Below are 26,812 nucleotides of genomic sequence, written 5' to 3' on the forward strand. Positions count from 1 at the left end.
GGGGGTGCCATATGACATTAAAAGTATAGCAACATGCAGAGCTTAGAGAGAGAGGTAGGGTGGGAAGGCAGAGAGAGAGGGAGAGGGAATATGTGTGGGCGGGGTAGGGAAGATACATAGGTCTGCTTGGCTGATTTCCTATGTTATTCTCTTTTGCGAATGTAAATAAAGCTTTGAGTGTTGGGGCACAGAGGGCAAAGAGGATGTGTCTGAGAGACCTACTCAAAAATATCTCTTTTCCCATGTCATTAACTGGAGGAAAAAAACCTGGTTGTCTAACAAGCTTCATTTTTAAAATACAAATTTTTCCAAGAGGGTTAAACCTCATTCACACCTTGGAGTAAATTACTTTAATGAGGCTACCAGACCACCTAACTGAGTGTAAATAGTCAAGATGCCACAGTTTGACTGGAGAAAGGTAATGGATAACTGTGGGGCTGAGGAGTAGAAGGGTGATGGGTGATGATACAAATGAGGATGAGAGAAGGATTTCCCTAGTCGAGAGGGAGGGCACAAATTTAATTCTGTGAAAATACTGTTAAGAGCCATGTGAATGTAAAGTATCATCATTATCGTTAGTTCTCCTCTGCACTTAGTTCTATGGCAGTAGCCAGCACTCAATCAAAATCACAATTGGTCCCTAATTTCTGGTGAAAATAAAGACTCAGCAGAATGCCCTACTTATAGCAGCTCCTCAATAAATACTAGTTGGGCAAATGGGATGTCAAAATTAGTTTGGAAGTTGGAAACTTTCAGACTTCCCGTGTTCCAACCGGTTTCTCCAGTCTGGCCGGTCAAGTTCAGGAGACTGTTTCCTCAATTGGCAGGAAGGGAGAAACAATACAGAAAGTGAATGAAGAATTGACACCTCAGCCCTCTCCCTTCTTCTCACCTGCGTGGCCCAGGCCAGCATGCTCTAAACTCTGGGGCCCTCAGAATATATCTCTTTTTGCTGAGGCAATGCTGTAATAATGGAGTTATGTACAAGTTCAATTATGAAATGTATGATGAAAAACGAATAAAACAAAGAGGGTGTGTTAAAGATGAGCCCGTTCATCAAGGAGAGGGCTCATCCTCCACTGGAATCTCAATAGGCTTCAAAAAAACTTCACTCTAGACCTGTTCTGGGTCTGCCCTATGGTCTGAATGTCTCTGTCTCCCGCCTCCAAATTCATATCTTAGACTTCTAGTCCCCAGTGTGATGATAATAGAGGTGTGGTCTTTGGGAGGTGATTAGGTCATGAGGATGGAGCCCTCATGGATGGGATCAGTACTCTTCTAAATGAGGCCCCACAGAGCTTTCTGGCTCCTTGTGCCATGTGAGGATACAGGAAGTCTGCCGCCCAGAAGAGGATCCTCACCTGATTATGCCGACACCCTGAACTCGGACTTCCAGTCTCCAGAATTGTGAGAAATAAATTTCTGTTGTTTATAAGCCATCCAGTCTATGGTACAATATTTTGTTATAACAGCTCAAACAGACAAAAACAATCTACACAAGAACTTCTGAAATGCTGATATATGCAACCTAAACAAGCACGGTGGGAGCATTAAAATCAACCATAGAGCACAGGCATAGCTGGGTTCTGGGTGTGTGGCTAGTCCACGGGTGCACAGAGAAGCGCTGCTGTATGTGCGCACGTGCCTGACCCTCCCTGGTTTTCCGCCCCTTCCATCTCCCCCTTCACACTTATCTTTCACACTTTATAACATCACAGGAGACTTCTAAATTATAGTGCTTTTCAAATACATTTTCTATCTTACTCTTAACCTAAAGAGGAGAGAGGGAGTATTTTGTTATAGATGGAATTTGACAGTAAACGTTATTTTGGATATATTTTCTTATTTGTCAACTGTGGCAAAAAAGGCCCATTTTGTCTGAAAGATTGATAACTCTTCAGAATGTAAGAGCTGGAATGTGTAGCCCAGTGGTTACCAACCCTGGCTGCATATTGGAATCACCTAGGAAGGTTTAAAGAATATGGATTCCTGAGCCTTGGCCTCTGCCCCTCCCTTCCCCAAGTGATTCTTATATAATGTCAGTTTTGGCTGCTTTCAGCTAGTTATGGTGACCAGGGATCTTAATCAACGTCTTCATTTAACTGATGAGGAATCTGAGACCCAGAGAGGTACAGTGACTTCTCTAAGGTCACACAGGAATATATTATATGTGAAGATAAATGCTGTGGATAATGTGAAATTGATACCATTAGCTATATTCCAAATTATTTCATTACTTTAGAGTATATTTTGTATGTTTTTATGTATAATTCACACACCTGCAAGCCACTTATGTGGCATCCCAAATACAGTTAAGAAGAGAAAGAAAGTGTAAAAGACCTGCAAGTCAAGTAGACCACACATAAGTCCCTCAAGTCTCTCTGATAAGCTCTGCTCTTGCCACTTTGTCCTCTTCGTCTTTGAAACAGAGACAACATCTTGATCTCCAAGCCTTGCCCTTCTGCTGCACTGTAGCCTCATGTCTCCAAAAGCCCAGCTGAACTCTCATGGATACCCCGTCCGTACCTTCACGCTGTATGTTCAAAATTAAACTTGTGCTTTCCGCTCCCAAATCTGCTCCTGCTCTTTAGCCCTCTGCTTCTGTATATGGCCCCACTCAGGCTCAATATCATAATGACATCTTTTGTGCCTTCCTCTCCCTTGCTCTCCAAATATAATGGATTAATTCTCCTTCTGCCATATCTCAATCAGTTTACCAGCTCGCTTCGTTCCCTCTGCCCCTGCCCTAGTAAGGGCCCTCGTTGCCTTTCCCTGGACTATTGGGATAGTCTCATATCTGATCTGTGTCCTCTGGTCTCTCCCTGCTCCAATCCATTTTGCTCATGGCTGGCAGAGCCAATCTGAGGCACAGCTCTGATTATGTTACTCCTACTAAAAACTTTCAATAGCTTTCCATCATCTACTGAATAAAGTCCAAATTCCTGGCCTGGTAATCAAGTCCTTTCACTTTCTGGTCCCAATTTATTTTTACCATTTTATTTCCCACGACTCGCCTTCACACACTCCATGCTCTAGTTAAACCCAACTACTTCTTTGCAGAATCATTACCCTTTGATTCTTCCCGGCTTTGCTCACGGTTTCAGAAATGTTCTTTTCTTCTATCTGTCTGCTCAAGTCCTCCTTGCCTTTTAAGGCCCAAATCCAGTGTCGCCTCTTCGGTAAAGCCCCCAGTTAGCTCTTCTCTGAACTACAATAATACTTAATCTATACTGCTTTCATAGAGCACAGCGCTTTCTACTATGGATTCTAGCAAAGCAGGCACACATCTCAGACCTGCTGCTGGGTGAAAACTTTTCTGAGGGCAGGATCTGTGTCTTGTTTATCTGTGTATCCCCCCCACTGCTGAGCACACAGTGTACTGCACTTGTTTACATATTTGTTAAGTGAATGAGTAAATGCATGGACTTTACGTGTAGCCTAAGGGACGTTGGTTGTTTTTTTTTTCCTAGTCTGAAGCAGATTAGAAGTAGTGTATTAGAGAAGAAATGCGGATTAACATGAGGCTGGCACAACAAGAAGAAACTTGATCACTGAAGAAGAGAAATAAAAACTGTAAAAAGAAGACATGAGAACTAAAAATATTATAGTTATCTGGGGGTAAATAAACACAGAAGCAAATAATCTTATAGACTAAGGACCAAATAGTTAATGCTACTTGCAAATGCTTGGAAACCACAAAACAATATTCAAATACACAGCATTATTTTTATACTTCCACATCCTCATCAGCATCAGTAGAAACACAACACAGTTGTTGTTTAATGATGATGACCCTGAGGCATTTAGAAAAGTATGAATTATGGTAAATATATTCTAAGAAAGCTGGATATCAATCCAAGGTATTATACATCAAAACTTAATATTAATAAAATAAAATATCTTTTGATAATTAAGAGGAGATAAGCTTCTGTTATATGGCATACTCTATTTGCATAAACTGATTTCCATAGTGAAGTCACATAAATAAGCTCTCTCCCTTTACACATGAAGACACCTATATATTTTTCGAAACATAAGAGAAACAATTGTTGTACCATTAAAAATAAAATATGCTCAAAAAAATATGCCCATGATATACAATTTAGGAAAACAGAAGAGGGGTAAGACAAAAGAGCATAGTTTTCCAGGATCTACAATTTATTACTAAAAAATAGTTGTGTGGATACATGTATATGTATGGCTGAGTCGCTTTGCTGTTCACCTGAAACTGTCACAACATTGTTAATCGGCTATACTCCAACATAAAATAAAAAGTTAAAAAAATAGTTGTGATTACACAATATGTATAATTATATATGCTGCCCTTTAGTATATAGCATAAATAGTCCAAGTTATTATAAGCCCTTCATAAACATTTTAATGACTCAAAAATCCTAATGGATATGGCATAATACACTTAACCAATTCCCTAGAGTTGAACATATAGCTTATTTCTAGTTTTATAACATAGATATGTCTAAGAAGATTTGCTATGAGCTGATAATTGTTGCTGAGTGAGGAACTCATGAGGGTTCACTATGATGTTCTTTCTACTTTTGTATATGTTTGAAATATCTACAATGAAAAGGTAAAAAAAATATTCATGATAAACATTTTGTGTACAAAGTTTTTTATTTATTTCTAATTATTTTCTTAGGTTAGACTTTAGTACTAGCTGCCTGGTTCAAGATCTGACTCCATCATTACCTAGTTATGTAACTGCAGGCAAACTGCTGATGTGTTCTCAGCTTTAGTTCCCTCAACTGAAAAATGGGCGTAATAATGGTGACTGATAGGGCTGTAGTAAGGATTATCATACGACATGATATACATCACGTGCCTTGCATAGCACCTGGCACGGTGTTAGTGTACGATAAATATTATCTTGTAAAAACAAAATGCTGGTTGCATAATTATATGTGTTGTGGTTATAAAAAAGTCATCATGTATAAACCGAGAAACATGCCAGAAATAACACACTGAAGTGTGCATCATGGCCATCTCCAGGTGAGGCATTTATTCGAAAGATACTGACAATGCTAAAATAATTTAGACTCTTAACTACCAACCATTATGGAGCATTTTCTATGTGACCGATACTGGATCAAATGCTTCACACATATTGATATTATTTCATTTAATCTTCACGAGAATTCTTGGAAGCAATTACTATTACTATTCTTATTTTATAACTAAGGAACTCAAGGCTAACCGATTAATTAACTTGCCCCCAAGGACACAGGAATAGAAAGGGCCTGTTGTCAAACACAGGTCTGAACCCCTGGAATTCATCCCTAAGCTATTGGAAATGGCCTTTGGACCTTGCTCTCTTTTGTAAAGACCTCAGTGTTTTTTCTTTTTTTTTTTGGCTGCGCCCTATGGCATGTGGGATCTCAGTTCCCCAACCGGGGATCGAACCCGTGTCCCACTGCATTGGGAGCATGGAGTCTTAATCACTGTGCCACCAGGGAAGTCCCCTCAGTGTTTCTAATCTTTATCCCTCAGAGGCAGATCTAAGTTTTGGACAAAATTTCGGCCCAACTTTGGAAGGTAAACTGGACCTCTGGTTAGAGCATATTTTCCTCCCTTTCACTTTCGTCAGTATTATTTAATTAGAAAAAATGTATTCTAAAAAACAATTTTAGAGAAGAAGAAGGAGTACTCCATGAAATAAGCTGCTCTTTAAGAATGCATATCTTATGGTCCAAAAAAGTTAATATACATGTTGGTTTAGAACAATGATTTCCCACTGGTTTGATTAACTTACGTCCTAACTGTAAAATAATTCATTATCAAACACACGCACATGCACACTCTTTAGAAAACCTATAAAGTGGTCCATATTACATATTTCACTTTAAATATATAATCTCTAAATGTGTATGCATATGTGTATATGTGTAAGATACAGTGAAAGTTTGAATTTGGAAAATGCTTCAAAAGTCGAAAAAGATGGTTTTCTACAAATGTTACGAGAAATTAAGTCACAGGAAGCCTTAATTTAAAAAAAATGGTCAGATGGCAAATTAAGTCTTTTATTTTGGGTCTGGGAGGCTACTCCTGTGCAATGTACTCTAGACAAGAAACACCAAAGGGGATGCTGCATCTCTTCTGCCTCAGACAGCACATTTATGCATCTGTATTATAAAAAATGTGCCAGCACTAGCAAGCTCACAGTACTGAGCAAAGTGCTACAGTTACAGCTGGGAATTTGTATTTCTGGGCTGGCTCTATTTACTGGTTGGTGGGTTTTTTGGGGGGAATCTGTTTCTCCCCGGGGGTCCCAGTGGGGTGTTTTTTGTGGGGTGTGGTGATGAAGGAAGGAGTTTTTGTGAGTTCTATTTTGGATTTTGGTGAGTAGAAAAGCAGGGAATTTGCCAGCCTGCTACTCAGTTATACTGAAACATGATGCAAACTGCCTCAATTTGGAGCACAGAAGGTGCTGAAAAAATTTTCTGAGGAGGTCTTGAAATATCTAAGCCTGTCTTCAAGGAAGGACTCGTTTCTCTCAAAAATCACCCAGTAAATAATAGAGTATGTTGTTGTTGTCTCTCCTCCCATAAGTGGCTCCCTAAGTCACTACCCAAGGTATCACACTTGAAAGGTAGCCATTATGGTATTTAAAAATTACACTGTGTTCTTTAATAATTCCCAGGAGAGTATTAAGAGGAATATGCTTGAATGTGGGCCTTCTTTACAAAGTCACTTCTACATATGCACACTGTTAGGAGTATAGGCTGCAAATGTTTGAACAAGCTGTATTTCCATATTTACATTGTCCAGTCTATTTTCTTTTTCCTATTTTCCTGAATATGCCTGAACACATGTGTCCAGTATAAACCTACAATTGCACGGCCATGTCTACGCGTGTTTCCAATTCCAAACTATCTTCAAAATGGTTCAGCTTTCTAGAAACACAGCCATATAATTTGTTTGATTTGAAAAACTGCTTGGCAAATGCACGCAGGTCATAATGGCAGGTAACAGATCATTTATTGAAGTGCTGAAACAAACAGAAAACAAAGTCCAGGACACGATCTCAGAGCAGCACTTCCCTTGTGAGATCCTCTCAGCTGAGGAAGGACTGAGTGAGACAATAATAAAACAAATACCCGTAGGCTTTTCAAACAGTAACAACCCGCTCCAGGTTAGCAGCATTTCTGGACCTTGATGGTACAATGATGTCCTCAACCCTTGCTTTCAGACACTGGATTGCTCCTTGAGTAGCCTTTATCATTTCCCCCCTAAGTTTTGTTGAAGATGTCCTTGAAATTAGATCATATTTGTTCCTGACAAAGCATATGTATGTTGTGGCATCACTCTAAAACCAAGGATGGGTTTTAGCTCCATGAAGAAAAAAAATTCCAACAACCTTTCATGCTGAGATTTCTCATGCTAGTTCTCAGCACAGAAGTGATTTTTTTTTTTTAAGTTGCATAAAGCCTAGCAAGGTTTAAGTTTTCCCAGCAAGAAGAAAGTGTTTTTCAGCTGTTAAATTTTTCAGATGCTTTTTCTGAATTTGGATACAACTCAAAAACATGTTTGTTTTAAAATGTAAACCTTTTTATGTACAGAGGTTTGCATATAGAGAAATGCTATTACTATGTTTAAAGGTACTTGCTTTTGAAATAAGGAAGTCATGGGCACTTAAATATAACAAACTGAACGTTGCTTTATGGACATTTCGTTAGGCACTAACATAAATACGATGTTCTGGAGGACCACGGAGCACACGTTTGCTGGCAGGATCACTTATGACACTGGAAGTGGATGTATTTCCATGTGAGAGCAAATGGTGGCCAGGTTTGGACTGAAGAGCATCCTTACAGTCAGCTGGTATGCTTTCCCAAGACCCTTCACTCCAGTTGCGTGGCACTTCTTGGCCCTAACTTGCTTGATTCCTCAGCTTGTTGACTGGGCCAAAGTTGATACAGCATATGGTATTTTAAGCACAAAAATGAAGAAACACATTGAGGTCTCAGCAGAGAGGCAGAGATGAGGGTAAATCTTCAGAAGGCCTGCTGTCTGCCTATTTAATGGGTCTAGTCACTCTTCAATTTTAAGCACATTGTAGATATGTTGAATAGGAAAATATATTATCTTTATCTACCCATTTTTTAAAAAACATTTTTATTGAAGACTCACAGTAAGAAGTTCATTTTACATTGTGATCCAGTGATTGTTTACATACATACATGGAGATACACGCGCACACACACGTGTGTGTATTCCAGAGACAGAAGGTAACCAATCTACCCACATGTTAAATCTTAAGATTCTTTGTAATTCTATTGAGTATTTTTAAAAATTTTATTTTATGGAAGTATGGTTGATTTACAATGTTGTGTTAATTTCTGCTGTACAGCAAAATGATTCAGTTACACACACACACACACACACACACATATATATATATATATATATATATATATATATATACATTCTTTTTCATATTCTTTTCCATTATGGTTTATCATAGGATATTGAATATAGCACCCTGTGCTATACAGTAGGACCTTGTTGTTTATCCATTCTAAACATAACAGTTTGCATCTGCTAATCCCAACCTCCCAATCCGTCCTTCCTCCCCCCTACCCCCACTGAGTATTTTATTGCTTGGAAAGTTGAATATCAAGGATTAGAAATTCAGCACACTTCAAACTTCTAATCAAGTACTTCCCAAAATTAAGAAAAGTACCTGATCTTCTGGTTTAGTCTTTGAAATGCCAACAAAATTTATCCTTTCCCTTATTCATTCATTATTTATTTATTTATTCATTCCCCAAACATTTATTGACAGCCTACTATATGCCTTACACTATATACCTGCAATATTTCTAGGCCAGTTACTTCACAGTTGCTTTAGAATTTATGGCAGTGCTGGCCAGATGGTTCTTGAAAGGGAGAATCTTCCAGAGTAAAACAACCTGTTCATAGTGCTTCCTATCTAGCAACTAAGAGCCCTGATAGCATCTCTCCTAACCTCTTATTATGGCTCTAGTATAAAACCATAAGTCTATTTTTATTTACTTTTCATATTTAACCCTAATTTTAAATGTTGAGTGCAAACATGAGACTTTAAGAATATTTGAAAATAACTTTGCCATAATAAGGTCTTCCTCACATCTTACATGATACATAGAGAATATTTACACAAATTTTCCCATGTTACTGATATGCAGAAAACTGACTTACCTACTTTATAGTGATTATGAAAATAAATGAGCTAAAGCATGTGAAGTTCTAAGAAGCAGAGTAAATAAACATTATTATACTAGAATCACCAGAGACAGTGTGTCTGCTCCCCTCTTGATGAGGGCAGTATATGTACAGTAAGAAGACAGGTTCTAAATATTTATTACTAGACCTTCTTCAGGTGGGTGTGTCCTTCTACTGCAGTAGAAACCATTATATAAGTATAGAGCTGGAGCCCAATTCAATTACTTACATGGGTCTTCCAGAAAATGGTTAAGGCCAGGGACTTAGAAAAATGCAGAAGACTGACCATACACACAGGTGCAGGAGACATGAGTCTCTCTCCTCATCATGTAGGTCATAATTCAAGGTCATGGAGCTGCTACGTTTTAAGAGTAAAATGTTTTGAGGCTTTTAAAAGAATTTTAAATGAATTAACTTTATTTTGGGAACTATGATTTGGGCATTATTAAAATATTACAATTGGATATAGTTTCATAAACATAATTATAGGCCACCTTTTCAAAAGATCTTAATAACTCAATTTTTTTATGGGTACAGTCAGTTGTCTGTTTAAAGTTATTACATCTTCCAAATCATGTTACTTTGCACAAATGACAAACTGGCATGTGCATATCAACACAGAGAAAGAAGGAACTGCTAAGGTCATGTAAGTAGGGACATGGCAGGCTTCAAGCACGGAGGCCAAAGGCGCCAGAAACATGGGCAAACAGCTTAAAATTGTCCCTTCTTTTGTTTGTGCATTGTTTCTATATGGAAAATTACATTTCTCTGAGAGTATATGTGTAAATATGCATCTGCTAGTATTTTGGCAACTCTAAGTTACCTAAATTAGTTTTGATCAACACTGTCGGATTTTTAAACCAACCAACGTAATAAAAGCAAGTTTAAAAAAACACAAACAAATCCTACAGTACATTGTGTGCTCTGCTGTTCCAAGCCTCAGTTTCAAGACAAAAGGAGAGCGAGACTTTGTCATTTGCTAGCTGTTAATAATCAAGAGAAGATCTGCCAGACAAGCTCTTCAAGGGCTCTGTCTGTCTGGACCAGGTATATACTGCAATACACAAAGGGCTTTGCAGGGGGAGAAAAATGAGTGTTCATGGACAATGATGCAGCTTTCTTAATTAAGATTTTCATTACTGATACATACATTAAGTTCTGCAACTGCAAGAGCCAAAGCACTGTCATGTGCAGGTAGATGTCCCTGATTCCACCTTCAGGCAGTAAAGCTAAAACATATTAAATGTGCACCCAGCAAACGTTGTGGGAGCCAGGAGAGCTCCAGAAATATTTCTGTTGAATGCAGAGAGGCCCCATTAAAAGCAACTTTGTAATGCACCTAATAGGCAGGAGAAAAGCCCATACCAACAAACAGTGCGCACGTGTGTTCCTATACGGGACTGCTTTGAGGGTCCAGCCACAGACAAAGGTAGCTGTAGCTGACCTAGAAATAATCTTTACAATCACATCAATAGCTCAGGCCTGAAAAGGACCTTTGATCTTTAAGGTTTTTTTAATGCCTATTGTTGAGAAAAGAAATAAATGACTGATTTGGGGTAGTTTTTGGAAGATGGTAAAGACTCCTGTCCACAGCTGGCCTTGACTCTGTCCCTTTGGGTCACTCAGTCTGTTTTCCCTGGATCCTCAGGCTGGTCCACAAGTCAGTATGATCTGCCAAGGGTGTACTGTTCCCATGAAATAATCTGACTGTGGTGTGGGGAAATCTTTCTTCTTAGATCAAGTTATTTTTTGCTAAGAGATGAGAGGAAAGTAAACCCCTGCACAATCCTAGAAATGGATGAATATCTAGAGTATGTGTTTTCGATTACATCTTAACTAAAGCCTAACTCGTTTTAGGGTTGCTGGCACTGTTAATGTGCACCCAGCTCTCCCTTGTTTTTCTGGCTTCTAATTGCATCCCTTCCTGTTTCAAAGTCCGTGTCCCTTTGTGGGGCTACCCAAAGAGCTCCTGTCTCCTCTCTAAAGAAAGCCTCTGTCTCTTGGTCATTACCAAAGAGGAAATGATTATTAGACACTGAACTTCATGAAAGATCATTGTATCACAACAGTCAAAAATTATACATTAATTTCCTATTAGGTAAAAGCATTTATCTGGAATTTAAATGTAATCCCTCATTTTCTCAGAAAGAATAAACCAGAATCCAATATCAAAATCACTCAAAAGGATGTCTTTAAAGTGTTTTGGCTATAGTTCTTTGTTGTTTGAGGAAAAGGGGAAAATTCCCAATAATAGTGGCCAGTAAGATTTCTCTTGGATTCCTGCACCAAGATTCAGATCTCTGAAGTCGTTTTCTGGATGTTAGTGTACATTTCTGAAATTCTTTTCCTAGGTATATCAGAGAGTTGGAGTGGAGTGGTGAACACACAGCCTACTGTGAGGTGGCTGACCTCTGTACCAATTCTAGACGAGTGATGTTAATGACTGGTGATAATAAGATGATCAAGAAATTGACTCTTTATAAATAGAGATAGACAGATAGATAGATATAGACACATTGTCAACAGATACTTCATGCATTTTGGGAAAACTAAACAGTATTAAGGTTCTTCCTAAGCTTCACTGAAAAGTGCTATTATAAAACTGGTAGACTGGTAGTTATATAGGCTCAAACACATTCTAGAAAAAAAGTCTACATTTTCTTACTCTTCACCACATTTTATGACTGTGGTGTCCCCTTTTGCATCTTCATGTTCATCCTTTTGCTGTTCATTGTGGTTATCACTTTCACAGATTTTTTTTTTTTGGATTTTTAAAAGAATATATATATGTATAACTGAGTCACTTTGCTGTACAGAAGAAATTAACACAACATTGTAAATCAACTATACTTCAATAAAATAAAATAGAATAAAAAAACGGGTAGAGGAGCATGTGGAATCTAATGGTAAAGAACTAATGTAGTGACACTATTTAAGTCTGATGATTATGGAGAAAAGCAGGGGGAAAAATCCCAGAAAATGATTCCAACTAGAGACTTCCTGTTACTTCTCTTATGCGTCCTTGACTAGCTTGTAAGGACCAGAAAGAAGGACATTGTTAGAGGATTTAAGAGTAACTTTTACTCAAATTCTGTCATGAGACACAGGCTTCTCTCACCCAAAGTACAGGGTTAATTTTAAATTAGAGGTGATAATTATTTTCCATGTACTAAAAGCCTAGAAATTTCCAGGAAGGAACTAAAGGTGGAATCAGTTTTACCCTACCAAAGTGTGAGAGGTAAGGTGGCCCATTTTAAATAATCTGGAAATGATTCTCTGAACAAGGTAGGTATGCCTGATTTGTCTTCAATAAGCTCACATTAGAAGAAATGAGAAATAACAGAGACTACAGAAAGAGTGCGTAAAAGAAGAATCCAACGAAAGAAAAAAAAACCTTAATTTTATCACTACAAAGACCTCCTGTGCAAGAGAGTAGAAAGACTCTTTGAGTAAGTAGGTGGCATATGTACCATACATATATATAATGTATACCCTATATACACACCTTTGCCCAGCTTTAAATTGGCAACCATGTTTGGGGAAGAAAAGAAAAGGGTGAGAAAGAACATGAGGAAGACTCAACGTTAATTAATAACACTCAACATTAACCATCATTACTGGGTCCCTGTTTGGCCTCTGAGTATAAGCTATGTTATAGAGGGAGGGGTATAATATGTGACGTCTTCTAAGGGCATCATTAAGAAAGCCACACATTCGGCACTCTGAGTTGGCAGAGGGGCAGCGCGGCCTCTAACTGCTCCAGGGGCATCACTGAAACCTAGCTCGTAGTCATGTGCTCCCACCTTGGGCAGTTTCACTGCTCAGGTAGAGGAGTCATATACTAGGCCTGGGTCCTACCATTTGCCTTAGCTTGTGGTTGGTTTAAAGGAGCTTCTGTACAACCTTGAACATGATTGCCTCTTTTCTGCTTCCCTTCTGGACGCTACCTAAGGATTTAAGGCACTGCATACGACTTTCAGACATGGCTTTCCGCTAAAGAGGGAGAAAGGATGCCCCGAAGCACGTGCCATCCCTTATCAGATGCAGATGAACTTTTTGTGCTGAAGGAATGCTCCAATTACCACTCAGAACAGCGCTGCACAACTCCTGCCCCTCTGAGAAGCTTGGGGTACACACTCCGGGAATCAGATGCTCTCTATCCCCAAACACAGGGAAGATGCTCTGTCAGTCTGCACCGTGAAGGGCAGGGGCTGATACTGTCAGTGTGGCATTTCTGCCTCTCTAGCATCTTTCACTTTCCCTGAAGTTGCTGATAAATATTCCATTTCATTAAGTATGTAGTAATACACATGGGAGTCAGAGACAGAGAGAGAGAGGGAAAGGTGGAGGACACTGATGACATGGCCTCTAGCACTTTATTTATGAGAACATCCAGAAATCTCTATCTACATCTGGTAGAAGAATAGTGTCAATTCTGCCCTGGAGACATGGATCAAGCAATGTTGCCAGTGTGTATTTTTCCCTTCCCAATAATTGACTGATTCTGGAGTCTGATGGCAGAGCTCAGATGATCATTTTCACATTCATGTGAGTGAACAATTAGCCTGCCGCTTTGGGGGATGGTGATGTCAAATAAACATGAATGTATGTAACCAAGGGAAGTATTATCAGTGCCTCACCCAGGAACTCCGCGGGTCCCCTGAGTAGTGCTTTTCTCCCCACAGCTTTCGCTGGGAGGGTGGTGAGGGTGTGGGCTGCGTGCAGAGCACAGGAAACAGTGCTGGGGGTGACCTCACAGGGCCTGAGGAGCACTGCCTTTGAGCAGAGGATGAGACAGCTAAACAGCTAAACACTTGTGAGGCTGCTCATTTGCCCTTTCCAAGTTTTTACTGTATTATTCACCTTTTCGTTGTTGACTTATACCTACTCTTAAAATATTAGGGATATGCAGCAGAAACTAACACACCATTGTAAAGCAATTATACTCCAATAAAGATGTTAAAAAAAACCAACAGAAAAATCAGTGAAAAATTCAGCCAAAAAAAAATATTAGGCATATGTCACAATATTTTCCCCAGTTTTTAAAAAATACTTTCTACCATAGTGATTTTTATTTTCATGTAATAAAATTTAATACATTTTTCTTTAAGTTTTCAGTTGATTGTATGCTTGGAAAAAGCATCTCATACCCTCAGTACGAAAGTCTTCACTTATATGGCAAAAAGTTCAATTGACAATTACAGAATTAGTGAAGATGCAGAGAAATGGGCAGCCTCTTTCTTTGCTGGCGGGGGTATACATTGATACAGTTTTGTTGCAGGACAGTTTAGCAGTAGATAAACTTTACTTTGGCAGTTCCACTACTAGAAATCTATCCTAAGGAAATAATCAGGCAAGTGAATTAAAAAAAAATGCACACATGTATAGAGATGATTACTGTAGCATTGTTTGGTTAGAAAAAATTTCCAAATATCCTAAATGTCCATCAATAAGTGACTAATTCAATAAATTACCCTCCACTGGAGTACAATGTGGCTGTCAAAAAGATAATGTAGATCTATATTTATTAACATGGAAAATGCTTATTACAATGTTGAATAAAAAAACAAGATTACAAAACAGCCAGTAGATTTTCCTTTCATTTTGAAAAGAGAAAGACAAAGAGAAAGATAAAGAGACAGATAAATAGATATGTTTGGAAATATATTCCCCAAAGTGTTACCAGTGGTTATCTCTGGGCAGTGAGATTTTTGAATGGATTTTTTTTCTTTTATATCATCATTGTAACAAATGCAAGCCAAACTAAATGTATACTTTAGAAGTAAAAATTAGAATTTTAACCTTAGGGGAAAAAAGCTTAAACTCCGCAACAACTACTTAAAAATTCAAATATGAGTTTCATAGTTTTAGCAGTTAGTAACTCTCTTAATAGGGTGACCATTCTCTTGAATGGGTGGCATTATTGCCTGCCTCAAGTTTCCTCCAAGTTTGACAATTCAGGTGACACATTATAGTTCTCACCTTAAAAGACTTTAAAGTATAAAAGCTCAAATACTGGAAATAACCCAAGTATCTATACCTAGAGCATAGTTAGGAAAATTCTGGGGATTTTATATGATAGAAAATTATTCAGACATTATGGTGGCATTTACAAAAAGTATGTAATTACACTGAGAAGCACTTGTTAGTAAAAAAAATAGGATACAACCCTATCTGTACAGTGTATGCTCAACTATGTTAAAATTCAGATAAAAGACTAGAAGGTGATCTAAAAAATTGTTAATAATAGCTTTTTTCTGTTTAGTGGGATTGTGGATGTTTTCTCCATACTCTATACCTTCTTAATATTTTACAATAAGTGTGAATTATAGAATCATGAAAGAAGTAAATATTAAAAAAATACAAATGCTTTGCTCAGCCGCTGCCAAATTTTACCCCAGATGTATCTGCAATTTAGTTTTGAGTCAAATGGTCCTAATGTCATTTCCTAAAGGGAATCTAGCAGAATGGAATGTGTTCAAATAAAGGAAAGCGGTCATTACCACCACCTCTTTGTAAGCCACCACTTTATAGTGCTTAGAATAATCTGAGTGAGGAATCCTACTGCTACTGGAATTAGGAATTTCCATATTCTTCAGGTCTTCTTCATATCTTGTCTTACATTACCAGAAGCTGGAATTTAGTTGGTCTATAGCACTCTGGAACGTCTCCAGGTCTGGAAGCTGTTTTGGAAGCTGATGGTGTAGGCCACCATTAGGAATGGAGGCTCATCTACTCATTTCAAGTGGGAGTTCCCTTGAATGACAAGGGTGAGCTGCTATATAAGGTCTTCTATAGATAATTAGCTTTCTTTTTCTTATTTTTTTCTTCTCTCTCATCTACCCACTCTTCTTCTCTCCATCCCTCTTTTAAATAAATCGCCTTTCTGTATAGTTAGAGGGAAGCTTTTAAAATTTAGAGAAAATTCACACGGTACCAATACCACACTTCAAGTAGATGATCTAATTGTTCCTAAGTGACCGTATTTTAGCAAAATGAGGATGGGAGAAATCAGAATTGTCACTCATATTTGTATGATGCATATTAGAGGCTTGGCAATAAGGCAGACAGTAGATATTTTGTGAGAAAGCAAGAAAATAATTGGGTAATGCCAGGATGGGAGGAAGGAACGGGCAGAAGAAAGAAAAGTAATGACAGGGGTTTCTGTGTCTTTTGGTAAAGGTTATCTAATCACCTGTTCCTGGCCTTTTGGACTAGACGGCAGCCTTTAAACTTCACTAGACTGTTTTTTCTGTACCAAACACAGCGCCTGGTGCAATGTAGGTACTCACCAGATGCTTAGAGAACTGAACGGAGCCCTTTCACTGCCTTTTCATTCTGGCCTCTAATAGAACCAAAACGAAGCTAAAAACTCTAGTATCTTTTCATGTACATTAGGTAAAGCTCCATCCTAATTTGAACTCAAGTGCACATCTCCTCTGAGCTTCCACCTTCATCACTGAACTGCTTCATCACTGAACTGCTGGAGAAAATCACACAAGACAGACAGGTACCACATTAACCCACCAGGCTCACCTAGACCTTCCACACTGCCAAGGAGAATACTGCTGTTTTTCTGGCTAACCTACTGCCCATTTGTCCCAAGAACTACTTTAAACCTCTACTTTCGTCAAATCTCCTCCTCATTTATTCTTAGCAGGACCTTGCTCCCTAGGAGCCATCACTTGGGAAACCTCTCAACTTCTCAGTACCAAACGTACACATGGCTCGCATCTATCCCTACCGTTCCTTCTTTTTTCTTGTAACTATAGAAGAGATGTCCCTACTTCTCTCCTTCCACTTGTGCTCAGGATTCCATGTCTCTGTCCTTATCAGGAATCTTCCACTACCAATCATCCTATCCTCTTGTCTCTCCTATACACTGAATCTCTCCTCTCTACTGTATTCTCCTAAGCATATAAAGATGCCAGTATCTCCATTTTTCCCCCCAAATTTTTGACCTCACTCCCCCATTCCAAAGATATTATACTAGCTCATTTTCTTTTCCTTTACAGTAAAACTTCTAAGACTGATACACATTTGCTGTCTCTGTTTCTTCACTTCTTACGCTTTCCTCATCCTGTGACGAATAAATTACTGCTGCTACCTCTTCAACAAGCCACCTTTTGCTAAGGTCAACAATAATTCCAGATTGATATATTAAGTGATATATTTTTCAGTCCTTAACTCACCTGACTTCTCAGTGGTCGCTACCGACCACTCTCTTTGAAACACCTTCTTCTCTTGGCTTCTGTGCCAATGTTTTCTTATTTTCCTACTACCTCTTAGCCGTTCCTTCTGAGGATATTCACAGCCTCATTTTTCTCTACCAGCTGATTAAATATTAAGAGTTCCTCAAGTCCCAGTTGGGGCCTTCTTCTCAATCTAACCTTGCCCCTAGGCAATTATCATCCATGCCAACAGCTTCATTCGCCTTTGCTTTACTTCTGAATTCCAGTTGTATATATTCCTCTGCCGACTCAATATGATCACTTATCTCTATCAAAAGCATCTGACACTAGGCATTTTAAAAACAGATCTTATGATCTTTTCTCCACCCCAGTTCTCCTCTGGTGTTTCATATAACCCTGAGTGGCACCATCCTCCATATTGTTTTACAAGCATAAAACCAGTAGTCATAGTTGCCACTTCTTTCTCCTTCATCTCCCACATCCAATCCATAAGAAAATCCTGTATATTTTGCTTCTGAATTACCTCTTGATTCCATTTATTATTCTTCTATTCCCTTTGTCACTACCCTAGTCTATCTCTTGTCTGTTCTATTACAGCAGCCTCCTTACTTTTGCTCCTTCTAGACCATTTACCATAATGAAACTAGCTTGATCTTTATCTTTTAATCTCAAAATTATCATAGTTTATCATGTAATTGTAAGAGATAATACAGAAAGATCTGGTATACCCTCTACCCCTCTATTATTGATATATTGGCCCAATATAATACCTTGTTTAACTATGGTACAATATCACTGTCAGGCAATTGACATTGGTACAATCCATCCACCTTATTCAGATTTCACTCATTTTGCATGCACTTATGTATGTGTGTGTATGTAGTTCTATGCTACTGTATCCTTATGTATAGATTTGCATGGTCACCGCCACAGTCCAAATACAGTTACATATAAGAATATTCTGGCCTACACTTTTACAGCCACAGGCAGCTCCATCTCTCCCCCACTCCCTAATCTCTGATAACCACTAATCTGTTCTCTATCTTTATAATTTTCTCATTTCAAGAATCCTATATAAATGAAATTGGCTTTTTCACTCAGTGTAACACCTTTGCTGTTAATCCAAGTTGTTGTACATACCAAGAGTTCATTACTTTTGAGTGCTGAGCAGTTCCATGGTATGGTTGTGCTACAGTTTAACCATTCACTCATTGAAGGACATCTGGGTTTCCAGTTTTGGGCTATCATGAATAAAGCTGCCATAAATTTTGATTTTTGTGTGGATATGTTTCTGCTTGTTTGGGATAAATGTACAAGAGTAGCATGATCTTTTTAGAATAAAAAGTTGATCATGCCACTTTCATTCTTAAATTTGCTTTCCTATTGCCCTGAGGCAAGTCCTTAATATGGCCGACAAAGATCCTGATATTATCAGGCCCTGTATTATCTCTTCAGCCTCAACCTGGCTGCTTTTCACCTCATTCTCTCTATTCTGCTACATTCAGGGCCTTCATTCATGCTGTTCCCTCAGCCTGGAAACCTCTTCCACCACCTAATCTCACTTCTTATTTTACATCTTCAGATGTCAGCTCAATGTCACTTCCTCAGTGAAGCTTGTACTGTACTTCCAGACTCACTTATTAAATATTCCCCTCCTATATTTACTATTATTATTATTAAGTATTCCCCTCCTATATTTGTTCTTAGAAAACCTGGCATTTTAATGTCATAACAGAAAGCACAGTTTGCAGTTATAAGTTCTTTCATGTGACAGTTTGGTTAATATCCGTCTTTCATCCCCCAAATTATAAACTCCAGTAGGGCAGAGACCATGTCTGTTTTGCTCATTATTATACTTTCAGCACTTAGTAGACATTTACTTTGTGTTTAATGAAATTCAGCCAAGGCTTTTAAGACAGATAGTCTTGGATTCAAGTTCTATCTCTATCACTTCCTAGGCATTCTTGGAAAAATTACTCAAACATACAAAATCTCCATTTTATCTTCAAAATTAGGATTATAACATCATCTATTTAATAAGAGTAGTTTAAAAGGTTAAATCATATAACCATTAATAGTATTTGTCCAGTACCTAAAGAAAGGCAAGCACTCAACAAATGTTATTTCTTATTGTTATTACTAGTTTAACAAAAGATAAGAGTTTTTGTATTTTTTTTCCCAACTAGGTTTTAGTCCATTATCTTCATTTCTTGCTTGTTCCTGGGGTTCTGATTCTGGTAACTTTGAGAGTCTGAAAAGGATCCCTTAGTTTAGGTCTCCAATAATTCTATGACTACTGGTTTCAACCTCAGGTATGTCCCCTTAGGCAGATGAGAGCCTTATTTGGCCTCTTGGCTCTGGTTCACATTTTCATCTTACTCAATATTTCCTCTTCTTGTTTTCCAGCCTGTGGATCTTAGGGTTTATAGGAATGCCTCTTCCCCACTCCCAGTTTCCATAGGGAAGCTTTCTAAACATACCTTGCCTCTGGCCTCATTCCTTATACTTCTCCATGGAGGAAAGTCATCATGTTGGTAAGACAGTCCTTGGTCCATGTTTCTCAGTTAGGTGGAACTGATCTATCAAAGTTTATAAGTACGGGAATTTAGACTTTCTCCTTCCTTGACTACTTAGACTAGTGGGAGTTAGTGACCTGGAAAAGTGTTGTTCTTATGCAGACCAAATTTTCCCCTGGGAGAATGGGAGTCAGTGAGCTCTTTTTACCTCTCATACCAAGTTACATCTGTCCACCCAGACTCTGGCAAAAGTTTTGGTTCCTCAGCCATCAGTTCTTTTGTCTTATTTTCCAATGGGTTTAGAATTTGAGTGGGGAAAAAACAGTGCTATTTATTGTACCCCTCTAAAGATTCCCACACTTAGGTTTATGCTTTTTCTTGGAATACCATTCCTTTATTCTTCATCTTGTTTACATTCTAGCCATTTTTCAAGACCCAGCTAAATTGCATTTTACATGAAGTTTTCCAGCCCTCAAGGCTCTCTTTCACGAATGAAATCCTATAGTACTTATTGGAATGTTTCATTCCTTTTGGAATTGTTATTTATCATTTGCTACGCATATGAACACTCAATAGTACGACTTCTTTTCCTAACTCAATTTTAAGTTCCTTAAGAGCAAGCAAGGGCAATGTCCTAGTTTATGTTTTAACTCTCCACTAAATATGATTCTTTGTATATAATAAGTACTTATAGCTCATGGGATGATTGTGTTTAAGGCTGGACTACTAACCAGGCTTTGATTTGAAGGCCCAAGTTACAATTGATATGGCTTAGTGGCTGGGTGGCTCCTGAAGGGTTAGGGTTAGGGTTGGGGTTAGTGGTGGCAGTGGCCTAAGAAATGAGTGTGTCCCTGAGATGTGTATCAGTGTGTTTTCCTTTTAGTAATATACTCCCCCCACTTCCTTTATGAAAAGCATATGGAAAGCATGGCCTAATAGGTAGAAAGGCTAAGAGAAATGCAAGCAGAGGGAGGTAATGCTCCTGGTTGTGGTAGGCTAGTCTGCAGAAGTGTTTTGATTCTCTGAATTAGTCAAAAGATTGAAAAAAATAGCCACTACTACTATAGGAAAAAAAATGAGGAGGAAGTGTCCTGAAAATGGTATCTGAGCAATGAAAGACAGTGAATGTTTTAAAGATCACTGAATTTAATTTATTCAACCTAAATGCATAAAAGTACAGGTGGGGACATTATTTATGCAGGTATATGCAAATCACTTTATAAAATAGGCAAAGCCCTTCTGCTTTTTGTAAGTTGCCAAGGTGGTTCCTGATATTTTAAAAGCTCTGCACCTTTAATGTAATTTCCTAAGAGTTGGAATCCCTCTGTCAGAATCATAGTCATTGTCAGAGCAAGTTTATTTTTTTTCTCTCCTCTGGGACATTGACAAGGCTCTCATAACCATCACAAAAAGAGTGGTTTCCACAGCGATGTGACTGGAAAAAATCACTTGGAAATCACAGAGGAGCAAGTCACAATGTTCAAAGCAGAGAGCATAGGCTTTGAAAACATGAACCCATCTGACCTCTTGAATTTAGAACAGTGAATTCCTGAGCTCTGAAACATGGGGCCCGGCTGTGCATGCCATATTGGTGCTATAAGACTGGCAGTAGGTTGGCTGTGGCATGGTCTATTTCAAACTCCTTCACAGTGCCCAGTGTTGCATGTTCCCAGATGACATTTGGTTGGCAGAAGCCGGGCCTCCAAAGCTGGCAGTCTGGAATGCAGCCCACTGTGTTTTGACAAACACATAATTGACCATCTGATCACCAGCCTACGTTCTGCACTCAGGTCACTGAAGGGACCTGGGCTTTCAATAGGTCTCTCCTCCTTATCTTGTTCATCTCCTCAAACCTTTCTCCAGAAAGTAGTACAGAGAAGACTTAAACACACCCACAGACATCCTCTCATTTGCAAAAAAGAACATGGTACATGCAACATAAGCTGTTGAAAATTTCCTTTAAATTGTCCTGGCAGCCCAAAGTGAACAAGAGAAAAGCACACTTATGGTGAACTCTAATTCAGAAAGAAGGAACAAATATACTGCATTGTTTCAATACCCGGCTGTGCATAAGTTGCAATTCAGCTCAGTGGCTTGGAACTTCTCCTCAGAAAAGGGCAGCAGTGGGAAAATGATAGGAAACTGGGGCAATGATTGACTTTAGGGGCATATTATTAAGAAATGGTTTCATTTTCAGGTGAAAGAAGAGAAAAGCAGGACACTGGCAATGTCCTCTCCTTTTCTGCCTGCCACTCCCCCAAGGCCACTATGGGAGAGAGAGACACACATCTCTGGAGAGCGGTAGGTCAGACTCAAGTTGAGGTCTCTGGTGAAGGTCCCATAAAGGTCTATTTTGGCCTGAAATTTGGCCCCAAACAACACATCATCCTTTCTCCTAGAAGGCAAGGATTATGCACGGGGCCAAGCCAGGCTGGCATTAGGCAAACGTCAATGTCTATGTCAGCACTACCGAATCGCCCCTCCCCTCCACTCCCAGCCCCACCGCACAGTTCAGGCCCTTGGTTTTCATCTGTGATCTGGTCTCCCTTTTCTCAGTCACCAGAATGCTCTTCTTCTAAAACATAAATCTACTTAAAATCCTTCAAAGCCTCCCCAAGCCTGCTGCTTCCAGTCCGAACTTCTTTGCTCGGCATACAAGGCCCTCGTGATCTGCCTCCTGCCCACTTTCCAGCCTCATCTCCTTTGAAAGGATCCCCTTTCAATCACCAAGCTCTAGCCACGAACTCGGGATGAGGCTGCTGCGCAGATACCTTCTGACTTTCCTCTGGCTTTTTTTCTGATTATGATCCCCTTTTGTTTTCCCCTCCTCCCATCCACCTGGTAAACTACAATTCACTCTTTAGACTTTCAGGCCCAGCTTGGGCACCTCCCACATACAGGCGGGTGTTCCTTTCTTGTTCCCCTAGCTACATCTTGTATATACCTCCATTCCAGTGCCTATCACATGGCATGGCCTTTATTTACTATATATCTCCCCTACTGGACTGTGAGATTTTTAACAATGGGGAGCATTTCTTATTTATATAGCAGTTTTAGGAACTGAGCATAGTGACCAGTTTTCCATAAATGTTTGTTGACTGAAAACTGAATGAAGAGCTGTGCATGATAATCAATCAAAACCTAAGCCAAGCAGTAGTATTAGCTTCTAGAAGCAGGGTAGGGGCCTACTAGCAATCTAATGAAGGCAGAAGACCCCAGCAGTAAGGCACTTTAGATGGTTATCACAGGGTGAAAGGAAGAGTGAGGGATAGAGGGTGTGATGGAGGAATGTCTTATTAACAGAGAATGTAGGCAGTTAATTTTCAGCCTTTTCAACATTTAGTTTTCAATATGGAAAGGTGTTCTGAGAATGAACCTTAGTACGAACTGTAGAGAGGTCTACCTTTTAAGAACCTAGTTTCTCAAATAGGGAGAGTCTGTGCTATCTGCTTCAAGGCAGCATGGCAGGTTATAGAGGGCTCCTCTTTGCTCTGCTAAAGATTAATGGGATGAAACACTTTTGGGGGAACATCTGGAAGCTATTCAGCTCCTATTGAAATCTGTGTCAAATGCAGACTGGGACTTTGGACTAAATGCAGTGCCGAGGAGAAAAAAGTTGAACAGGCAGAATGCTGCACCTGTCTGGAGGAGGCCATTAAAGAGGCACTAGGAACTAGAAGCACTGGGGAGATAATGTTTTGATCTGTCCCCAAGGAACTTTTCTTCTCCCTTTGATGGGCACCTGGGGCACCACCTCTGGAGCCATCAGCTGTGTCTGTGGGGCACTTGAGGACAGCAGGACTGTCATAGGCCCTGTCACCTTTGAAATAAAGGCAGTCTCAGGATTTGGAACAATCTAAGCAAGCATGAAGCCTGGCCTGGGGGGTGGGAAAAGGTTAGTGGATATGTGGATGGGCTATTAGCCCATTCAGGTCATTTGCTCAGCCTCCTCTCTGGTTAAAAATTTGGATCTCTCTAGAAGCTGTGAGATTGATGGTTGATATAGCATAGAATCAGCTTCACATTTTCCTATGAGCCAGAGACAGCCTTTCAATTATGTTTTTTATCTCAAAGGTCTCCCCTCGATTTCTAATCTGTGACCCAGGTCTCCAGGCTGCTGCACTGCTTATGTCTGAGGCTTGCCCTCCAGTGCTGACGTCATAATAGCTGAGCCGTGCGGGCAGAAGTGCACGGTGCTGATTCATCCCCGGTGATGTGAGGATTAATGCCTTGTCTAACACAGAGCTATTATGTGAACTGTTTTTACACAAAAGAACTGCAACAAAAATGATTTGCCAGTCAGAGGACTAGAAATATGCAGTGCTAGGTAACTGGAGTCGGGATGCAGAGACGTAAACTGGTAACCACATGCATGCACGCTGACACCCTCCGAAGCACTGACAGACCCACTCTATCAACACCAAGAATGAGGAATAACAAGACTTGTCAGGGGCAGAGAGGACCCACCCCTGCTGTATAAATGCATTACACACAGCACCGGTCTCTGGGGATTTTAATCAATCTCCTCTCTCTGTCAAATAAATGTCACTTTAGACTTCAGCCTTAGCATCCTTTGGAAGATTCTGCTCCCCTACATATATTTGCAACTAGATTCTAGGAATGTGAGTGGAAGCCACACGCAAGCAAGAGTGCCATGGGAACCTCCTTTCTTTGCAAATGATTGCAACACAAGAAACACCTCAGAGTGTGAAGGAGCCAGTGAAGATGGCATGCTCTGAATAAGGGACAGCGTTCACCAGAGAGTGAGAAGCAGCTGGGAGGATGCTGATAATATTTATCACGTGAGGTAACTGCCACTACCTGTAGCATCTCTTGGGTGGTGTCTCAGGTAGTGACTTTGATTATTTGGGCTCGTGGCCCCAGAATCTCTTTCAAGCAGCTCAAGGTGAAATTTATACAAACCAACTCAGTGCAGCCTGATTTGGGCTTTAAATTATAAATGTTCTCTCTTCACCTGAAATCAAGTTGTTGTTGTTGTTGTTGTTTTCTCCCCAAATGACTTTCCATCTTTTCTAAAAAAAGAATGGTACCTTCTATAAACCTCCTGGCATATGATTTCTCTCTCTCTCTTTTTTTTTTCTCTGTACTTTACTATTTCACACACAATTTTAGCCTAGATCACTAAAGTTTTGTACTTCAGTCTTGTACCTCCTGTAAAAGGATACTAGAAATTTTGTCCAAAAAAATGAAAGCTCTGATCTAGAAGTTGAAATTAAAAACGATTGGGCCTAGGGATGGGTGTATAACTGAAGAATAAATAATTGCCCATTGATTGACAGTGGAGCAAAAGCCCAACTGTGGCTGGTATCTGACTGAAGAATGTAAGCTGTAGTTTAGAAGAGCAGTGACTGTTGCAAACAGCAGCCGTGGCTGAGTCAAAGGAAGTCTTCATATAAGTCCAGTGGCTTGGGCTGCTGGTCTTTTCAGCCCCCTCATGATGGCAACTACTACTACCGCCAACAGCATTGACTCCAAACACAAAAGAAGATAATACACACTGAAGAAGCACTGGAAACCACAACAATGTCAACTGGAGAACATGCCAATAAAGACCCAAATTTCCCAAATCTGGTGCTTTTTTGAAAAGGAAAAAAACCACTTTTACTTACATGAAGAGAAGGGGCAGGCCACAGAATGACGGTCAAGGAACTGAAAATCAAAGACAAAACAAGGAATTAAAAATAAACCCAATGATACTGTGGAGAGAAGGAAAGCAAATCTAAGTTTAGACAGGACTAATTGCTCCTAAAGCATGAGCAGTAAGAGCCCATTTTGTCACCTGGAGCCCAAGAAAGAGGAGATTCAGCCTCGTAAAATTTCCAAAGGTGTGACCTGCTGCTACCTGACCAATACAGAAGGAGTGCCAACCTCTTTCTTTGTCAGCTTCATTCTGATCGAAATCATATGAGCATTACCTAGAGCTGCGCTGTTCAATACAGTAGCCACTAGCCACATCTACCTATTTAAATTTAAAATATTTAAAATTTTAGTTCCTCAGTCTACTAGTCACATTCCCAGCGCTCCACAGCCACCTGTGGCTAGTAGCTGCCTTACAGATAGAACGTTTCTATCGCTGCATAAATATCTATTGGGCAGTACTGATGAGAAAAGATAAAAGCTTTACTATGTAGTGCATGACAGATCTTAGCTAATTTTGACGAAGATGAGTGAAACTGATAAACTTTGCTTCTTTTAAGGGTAGATTTAGTATGTTTAATGCCCAGAAGATACTCTGGGCAAATTCAAAGCCTCCATGTATTGTCAATTGTTAGCTGAGGACTGCTACTGCCTTGTCTACCCTGTCTCACCAGCCTAAGAGTGTCCCCTCTGACAAAATGATTTTAAACAAAAGCATTTGTCCCCCAAAATGCATTTCTAATAATGAAAACTTCAGGTTTGGGGGGAGTTGACCTTAACAGTTTCTCATTCTATATTTCAAGTCTGATAATTCTCCTTTGTAATCTTCAACACACAAGCCAAATAAGTGATTATGGGACTGGCCTGTTTGCCACTGTTTTGATAGCTTTTCTTACAGAAGAATAAAACTGAAGTAACAGAAGATCCAAGAGAAATTAATAAACCAAACAAGGGTGCTGAGAAGACAAAGCAGGTCTCCCTACCCGACCCAACTCAAATATGTCAAGGACTTAACATACACTGATTGAATTCTTGTCTCTCTGACACCATGATTTTAGCCACTTCACATATGGCCTTCAGAAATATGAAAAACAAACTGTATTAAAAGAGATCAAGTACAAGGACCTGACTAAAGCATAGAATAAGGCTAAAGTAGAAAACTGGCAATTAGAGACTTCACTTCTCAGCAAGTTTTCTGGGAAAATGCACCATCATAGAGGTTCCTCC

At 39.4% G+C, this 26,812-nt stretch overlaps 1 protein-coding gene across 10 annotated transcripts in view; it reads right to left on the reverse strand.

Annotated features, from left to right (window-relative positions):
- ZBTB20 (zinc finger and BTB domain containing 20) overlaps positions 1-26,812 on the reverse strand; it is an 820,737-nt gene that overhangs the window by 162,956 nt on the left and 630,969 nt on the right. For all 10 annotated transcript variants that reach the window (XM_022556467.2, XM_022556072.2, XM_022556534.2 and 7 more), the window contains one exon: positions 25,558-25,597. The gene's annotated coding sequence lies outside the window, so the exon portion shown is untranslated. The remainder of the gene's footprint in view (positions 1-25,557; positions 25,598-26,812) is intronic.

Source organism: Delphinapterus leucas, chromosome 4, assembly GCF_059928025.1.
Source record: "Delphinapterus leucas isolate spDelLeu-1000000601 "Yukka" chromosome 4, BTC_Dleu_Yukka2, whole genome shotgun sequence".
Lineage (NCBI taxonomy): Eukaryota > Metazoa > Chordata > Mammalia > Artiodactyla > Monodontidae > Delphinapterus > Delphinapterus leucas.